Here is an 8433-nt window from a genome sequence, read left to right as displayed (position 1 = left end):
CACCAGCATCTGTTATGGTGATAGAGGGGGAAGATGAATGGATCAATTTGTCGAAGATTCGTGCAGACGCAGGTACTGAGTGTCAGGATGGGTGAACATTTATGGATCGGGGGCTGTCTGGTGATTGGTGGCTGTATTGAGCGGTCATTTGTTCCTCGTGAATTGGCGGTTTCGTCGTGGGTTTAATCGGTGTGTGACACCGTTTCAGTGGGTTTGAAGGGCTTTTGGTGCACTTTTGTTAGCTTTGTCCCTTTTTAATCAGCTTACGGTGTAATTATTTAGCTATTAACATGAATTGTCACTAAAACAAGGATGGTCGAAGGATAAATCACGGCTTTACAGTCTTCACACACTAAAGACATTTCGAAATTGTCTGATGTAACGATGCTAGCAAGAAAGAAACGCTTTATTCACAAGATTGATGCCATGTTTTTATTAGCTCAAGTAATAATCCCTTTCTACCTTCATTTTTGAAAAATTTCTATTAAAAAAAGGGGATTTCTTAAAGAAATTGCATTGTTGGAGGAGTGATGATTAAAGTGAGACACGGTTTACAAATATAGCAGAAATAAAAGTGGAGCAGATGTTTGAAGGACAAAGCTCTCTGTCAATGAGTGCGTTTGGATTGATAGTCGGGACGGACAGATGAGCGTCTTGACGTTGGGAGATGGAAAGATGAATGGTGAGAGTGGGAGAGCGGCGTTGGGTGGAGGGTAAAGGGAGGGCGGACGGAGGACAGAAGGCCTGTGCTACCTCTGAAGCATGTTTCGCTCCCATGGGGATTTGTGCAGTGTGTAGGTCAACCCCATGGGGTGTGTGAGGGTGGGCCTCGGGGTATAGAGGAGAATGCGAGGGCTTGCCCTAAGGTCAGGCCTACCAGAGAGTACGCTACCCTCCGCTCCCTTATTTACTGCCTGAAATGCCCGTACAGATGGCCAAGAGTCAAAGATGGCGGCCAGGGGCTCACGGCTGGGGCTGAAGCTAAAAGATGGAGAGCGCCAAAGGGTCGGATGTTTAGAGCACTTGAGAATATAAAAACCCAGCAGAGTTAAGCAAAAAACCCCCAAAAGGTGCCCAATGAAAAGTTGCCCAGTGGGATTCGAACCCGTCGAAGAGAGCTCAACTGTCTGACGTTGCCGTAATCGCGAACGAGCTCTTCTCTGCTGAGAGCGGTCTTTCACTTCTCGGAACCAATGAGTCGACATTAACGGCGGCGGTGACGTGCTAACTAGCTGAAAGGGCCGCGTCGCTCTGCGGCTTGGCATTGAACGGTCCGTCAGATGGCTGCCTCTCCGGGTGAAGGCAGTCTGGACTGAGCTTCCGTGGTGACCTCTGATTGATTAAGAGGCCGTTTCTGGCACTCGGCTCGGCCCGGGGCACCATTTGTCACCTGACTGTGCAGTCCTGTCGAGAGGCTTTGTGTCCTCCAATCTACACGCAGACCTTTTTTTTTTTTCCTCCTCTAAATCCCCAACTCAGCCCGGACCCACTGGGGCCACCCATGTCAAAAAAATCTGTTCCCTCATTCTGGTGCTCGGCCTTTTGGATGTGAGTAAACACCAAATGGAATGTAGAAAACGCGACGAGTTACAATGCCCTTCAAGTGATGCCGTGTACTGCGTTCGTCTCAGGCGGCTGTTTTTTAAGCAGATTTACAGTCATACAGAAAAAGCATTGAGGCTATATCATTAGTGGTGCTTTGATTTCTGCAGTGATGCCAAGGGATTCTGCAACTTATTTCTTCAATGTTGTGATTTGAATGAGAGATTTCCAATGGTGAGGCAACAAAACTTTGTCGTTGCTGTGAGTTTCGACAGTTCATTCAGAGGTAATTTGGTATCACCAGGAACTGTGGTAACAAAGGCCGATGTTCAGCCTCACACAAATGTTTAATATTGTAAAGGGAGAGCAGCTGCCTCCTCCAATACGTCCAAAAGCAGCCTGGGGGAAATAATATTAATAGTAATATCATCTATTTACGTCAAAGAAATTATATTTGATTAAAATTTCAGTTTGTCTCTCGAGAACCGTTTATGAGTGATCATATTTTAAAAGTTGAGAGTCACAGATTGTAACATTGACAAGGATACTGATTTGCTTCATAAGCTGCTTTTATGCAAACTGTATCCTAACCAAAGTTCAGAGAAAGGTGACAAGTTTCATAGCCAAACAGTTAAATGTGCCGACTGGATGTAGGACCGAAAAATATATCTGTAATTTGCAGTGAAATGACCCTGTGCCCTATTTGCATATATTGCTCCCTCAGCAGAGATTTATTTTTTGTTGATGAGAGACGGAGGGAAGCACAACTTGCTTCCTGTCCTAAACTAAAGGAAATTACAGGATCTAAACACTGATGGCTGCCACCTTTACTAAAGGAAATATACGGGAAGGTAAGGAATAATATTCTGATATAATGCAATTGTGTTTATTAGAATTTTCTTGGTGAAAATGAGAATGCTAATCATATTCATAGCCAGGGCTGCGGGTAATTTGCTCCCTGTGATAAGATGCGCTATCACTGTGAACTGCTGATGATTGAGTGACACACGTGACATTTCCGACTCATTATTTATTGATCCCGTTTCAGTTCCCATTTCAACGTTTTAATCTGCCCTGCTATCAAGGCGCTCACGCAGGAGAGCTAAATGAAATGTTCTCGCATTGGAGCTGATGGCGACGCAGTTGGCCTCTCTCTTATATCTGAATCGAATGAGAGTGTGTTTCAAAGCCATGCCACCTTGACACTATTAGGACGATTAGGGACAGTACTCCCAGGCCCGAGCGGGGCACTAACATTCGCTCTGCATGGGAGGGAGGCCATTGTTAGGGGGCAAAAGTTTTATTACTTCTGTTAATGCTAATAAATGCTTCTTCCCGCACACTCGTGCCCTTCATTACAGCATTGATCCCATAACATCTTTCTGCAAATCCATCACTGTAGCGCAGTTAATGAATGCTCCGAACGTAGCAATCAACCGCGTGGACGATCCAAGACCTTCTCACGTTCTCCGTAATGAAGCTAATGAGCAAACGGAGGCGTCGAGGTTTTCGGGGAAGGAAGGATATGACTTTATTCGGGGTGGAAGAGGGTAGAAGCCGGCCGAGGCTGAAGTGTGAACAGGAAAGGAGGAGCCGAGCAGAGGTTGCTCCGTTCACACGCTCCGAAGTGAGGGTCTATTCTTGTGTGTGTGTGTGTGTGTGTGTCTGTCTGATCTGTCTGGCGCGCATACATAGACAGGCGTGAACATAAGACGCACACATGCAAACAGGTGCCGTGTTTTGTACCGACTGCACGGGGAAACAGCTGTGCGTAGGAGCTTGTGCTGGCCGCGCAGGGAGGTAGCTGTTGCATTTGCCGTCCTTACCACCGGACGCAGCATCTGACACAGGCAGACAGACAGGCAGACACACACACACACTGAGGGCAGCTGCAAGGTGTCATTCAAGGCCTGGAAGGCCAACTGCACCCGCCGCCACACAGGGCCCACTGTCTCCCGCATGGTATTCGGCGTTTGACCTCACAGCAAGATGAGCCTGTCTCTGCCGTGCGTCCCGATTGAGAAGGAAGATCCTGCCTGTCTGTAAGTGCTCTGAGTGCAACCAGAACCAGGAACACTCAAACCACAACTGCCAGCCTCCAAATATTTACCTGCAACGTTAGCCGACCAGCGCAAGACCCGTAAGCTCCAACGCCGACCCTCCGTCCCACCTCCAATCCTGGCCGTGAGTCGTCAGCTAAGTCCTGCTCGCAGCTCGGAGCCTATCAGGGATTTACAGGAAAAGCCTTTTATCCAGCGACTTTCTCTGCGGGCCGGGACGAGTGAATGCCTCATGTCAGCGAAAAAAACACCACAAATACTGCAAATGGCATCTTTTCGGACTTTTCGGAGGTGTCAAAACAAACTTTTCGGAGAGAGCAGCGCATCATGGGGGGGAAGTGAATCATTGGTTTATTTTTTATTCTACATCTGTGTTTGTAAGCATCCATTTCCCCGTTGGTTCTTGAGCGGGTCGACGTTAGGGTTGAGCTGGCGGGATGTGATGCTACTTGCCGATTAACCCTTAGTTGGATTGTATTTGCTAATCTGGGGGAATTAGGCTCCCAGCGTTGAGGAATTCCTGCGGCTTCCACGTCCAGACCAGGTGTCCGTGTGCGGTCAACAGGGGCCGGGGAGGGGTGGGGGGTGAGAATGCCGCCAGTTGGTTGTGACACACCTTATTACCACATGGCCCTGTTGTGGCGAGAGAAAGAGAGAGAGAGTGTCCCTTTAATGAAGGTACCATTAGGACTGGCACCAGGGGGGGGGAGCGGCTGGAGAGGGTAATCCCGTCTCTCCAGGTCAGCCAACAGACCAGTCGTAGCAGGCCCCACCAACTCTGGCCTGATCAAAATACACCAACAAGGAACTATTTCCTCCTCAGACTCGCGTTGCAGCGCACGCCCAGTTCTCCAGCTAACCGTTGCAGGGTTAATCATTTTCAGCCTCCACACTTGGGGCTCTTAACCGGCTCCAACATGCTCGGGCTCCTGCTCCACAGTTTCTATGTCACAACTCCTCCGGGGATCCAGTGAAAGATGAGCCGACGGGGGTTGGATAGGATGCTGAAGAGATATGAAATTCTGACGGCATTGCAGCATCGGTCCTGCTTTGTCCGTGCACGTAAAGAATTTTATTTCCCGTGACAGGTAAATAAAACCAGAATGATGTGCGTGAATAGGCATAAGAAGTGAGAAAATACATTTTTTTTATTTCTATTTGGGTCAACTGACTTTCTTAATGGATACACGTATATATGTTTTCAAAAATTTGGGCCATTGTCTCTGTCGGGTCAAGATAACATTACATCCACTAATTTTAGTCAGCTAAGCAAGGAGTACCGGTTATAACCAAGCCAACGGTTCAGTTAAACCAAAGTCAGCCTGTGAGCTGTAATACATGTTTACAACTGACATATTGGGTAATACTTTCAGCGTATGTCTTCATTTTGTCTGACCAACTGCTCATATAGCCTCATTATCTCAATAACTGACGTTATGAGTAAAGTGTTATTAGTATTGATATGAACAAGTCCAAGACAAGAGAGTAATAAAAAAGAATCACCCAAAGTACGTCTGTGAGCTCTTTAAAAACCAAGCTGTGATATATTTCACTGGTGCTCGGCTCCCGGAAAAAGCCCCGCGGCGACACTCGCCACGACACGATGGATCTGGGAGACGCGTGGAACTCTCCCTGCGACTCCCGCCCGACCCCGACCAGGTGGAATGTGAAACGCCGAGCGCCACGAACGAGACAGTCGTGTGTGTGTGTGTGTGTGTGTGTGTGGACGGAGATACGCAGCCCTGGCGTCTGACCCCTCACCCACTCCCTCAAAATCACCACTCCCCCCCTCCTCCTCCGGACGCCCTTCTCCAAGTGCATCTCCAGCTGCGTGTTGGGAGGGTGGGGGGAGGGTATCAGGTGTCATTTAAAAAAGCAGTTGTCAGGACTGGCTGAAAATGGAGCATGACTTTATTCAGCCTGTCGTGGCCCCTCGGTGCCCCTCCGTAGTGGAGGGGCCGCTTCGGTTCTCCGTTTAAATGGATTTCTATTAAGCGCTGTGTTTTTATTGGATTGATTTCTCCTTCCCGTTGCTCCAAATGAATATTTTCTATGGATTTAAAACAGCTCCTGCTGGATGCCAGCTGTCGTTAAATAAAAAATAATGTCTGACGTCTGCTATAGGTAGACTCTATTTAAATGAAGAAAACCTTTACTTTGCTAAGTCATCTGGCTTTAGCAGCATCACGCAGCTCTAAACACAGACACACCCCCACACACACACCCGCACGCACACACACATACCCGCACACACATGCCACACTGACTTTAGCAGTTTCTTCCCCCTATTAGCCTCACACACATAAGTGCATGTCCACACACACAGCTGGTGGGGATTAAAGGGAGAGGAAGCAGAGTGAACACACTGGGTTTCAGAGTCAAAACAAGGGAGCTGGACTTGACCTTTGACCTGCGGGGCCATTCGTCTGTTGATAACATCAGTCAGTTCCATAAGGCAGGACCAGAGTGTGTGCAGGCCACTAAGTGTGCCCCGGCACAGATGGACAGCCCCCCACTCCCCTTATTGGCAATACACACTCCCTTCCATAGGATTTAAGATAGGCGATGACTGCAAAGTATGAAGGTATATGATAATTAATGGCTTCCATTAGGGGTAAACCCTTTCTCTGCACTTTTCCTGGCGGATGGAGTGCTGGAGTAGCTTAGCTCGGGGTTTCTGTCCTACCTGGGGCAGTAGACAAGCCGCCTCCTGCATGTTAAATAAAGTCTTAAAGCTCCGACGTGGCCTCCGTTAAATCAAGTCTTCCAATCTCTGCCTCCCAACTCTTTCTCCATCCAGGTATTGTTAATGGGATCATTTACTATTTCCTAATATTCCAGTAATTTACATCGCATTACGTTTCCTCACGGTCTGTCGAGTAAGGGGAAAGAAAGGGATCAGTGAATATATCCTGTGATGAAGGCGGAATAATGAATATAGTCTCCGCATAGTCTATGGTATGGATGTGCGTCTTGAATCGGAAAGTGTGTGTCAGGGTCCTGGTGTTGCTGTTGTGGGACGCTGATGATATCTCCCCTCGGGCTGGTGTCCGTGTCGTGGAGTAAGTAGAGTCATTTACCAAAGGTTACGGCTGCAGTCATCGATACCGGCAGAACGATGAGCATTGTCCTTAGTAATCACCCTTTAGAATCTCTCCATCTACCACATCTCTTCCTGTTGTCTATTTGCATTTTTTTTTTTTTTTTTACCTCTTTGTTTTTCATTCACGTCCCCTTTCTCTAATTCCTCTGAAATCTAACCAACTCCCGCGTGCTTTCCCTTGGTGGAGAAAAGCTAACTAGCGCGCAGCTGTCAGAGGGTTATTATGCAGTCTGCCAACTTCAGCGGCTCATGGTATCCACACCACTATATCACGTCCACTCCTATGGAGATATGGAAATGTGACAGCAGCTCTCAACAGGGGCTCTCAAAACAATTATCTATACTCCATAGGCAGGAACGCTGCCGGCCCATTGGCCGGTGCTCTGGGCTTTCTCATCTCTCTAAGAGGTAAATGTTGCTGACTTGCCTGTTTTCTCACAGCATCAGCCTTGCCCTTGCTTAGCCTTTTTTTTGTTGTGTTTTGTTGCCGTAGCTCGTCCTTTTGTTGCAGCCAAACGGCAGAGACAACAGGTATTGTGTGACGGGGAGGTTACTGGGTTTTTCAGTGTAGCAGAGCGGCACAGTGTCGAACGTGAATTGAGGCAGAATTGAGATTGTGGATGAGGAGAGGAAAGTAGACTGACTGAAATGAACCTATTCAATGTATCAACAGTGTATATAATTTATTGTTTGATATCTTACAAAATGTTATTTCTCATTTCTAGTGTGTTTTTCATGCGCACATCAATTCTTCCTTGCAGTCTTTTTCAGATTAACACCCATCTTCACAGAAAACCAGCTAAAATTTACTTTAAATTTACATAGGAATTCTATAGAATAGAAAGATATTTTGGTCGGGTTAGCTACAGATGTTCGATGAGACCAAAATATAATTGTAATGTATATTTGTAAGAAATATAAGCATTTTGAGCATGTGAGGTCATAGACTTGGAGCAGTGCCATGACTTTCCTTTGTTTTATTTGCAGATACAGTTTAGGCAAGAACATGGGTCGCTTAATTCAAATACACAGTTCAAATACATTAACTAATATTCCCATTTGGAAATACGCCTTATCTGAACCACATTCTCGTTGTTTTCTATCAAATTGAAATGCTTATCTTAAGATTATATATGCCAAAATAATTACTGCAGGTTCCGTGAACTCTCTGCCAGAGTTTAGAAAAGCAAAAACACCTTTAAAATCGTATTTTATTTGTAGCATATCAGTGAGCGGGAGCACGGCGAAACATCTACTAGGGTCCCGGGTTTGCCCCTAAAGGACCCTCGCACTCCTGATAGGTTAATGATGCTCATGGATCTACCTTACCCCGTGTCAACATGTCGTCAGCAGTATTTTTCCGTAATGAGCAATTTGTGTGCGCCTGTTTTTCCCTCTTTGTTCGCCCGGCGGTCTGAGCCTGTGCATACACGTCGTTCCGTGACTGATGCACGGCCAATCCCTAGACTTTGGGAAGATGTATGTGGGTGAAAAGCCAACTCAGTAATGAGCATCTGTACGAGAAAGATTCCGACTGTGTGCTTGCAAAATCGGTCTGTTGCCCGGGGCGGGTTCGGGCTGCGGTTTCAAGCTTTTTCTGAGGCAGACTGATTCTGTGTGACGGAAGCATGACTAGCCGTGTGTGAGTACGGGATGAATGTTTTGTGGTGTCTGGAGTTCCCCCCCAAGATCAAGCGCACGCCGTTTTCAGATGACTGTTTTTAGCTA

The sequence above is a fragment of the Gasterosteus aculeatus genome, chromosome 12 (genome assembly GCF_964276395.1).
Source record: "Gasterosteus aculeatus chromosome 12, fGasAcu3.hap1.1, whole genome shotgun sequence".
Taxonomy (NCBI): Eukaryota; Metazoa; Chordata; class Actinopteri; order Perciformes; family Gasterosteidae; genus Gasterosteus; species Gasterosteus aculeatus.
The sequence above is the reverse complement of the archived record's forward strand: the minus strand, read 5'-3'. Positions refer to the sequence as shown.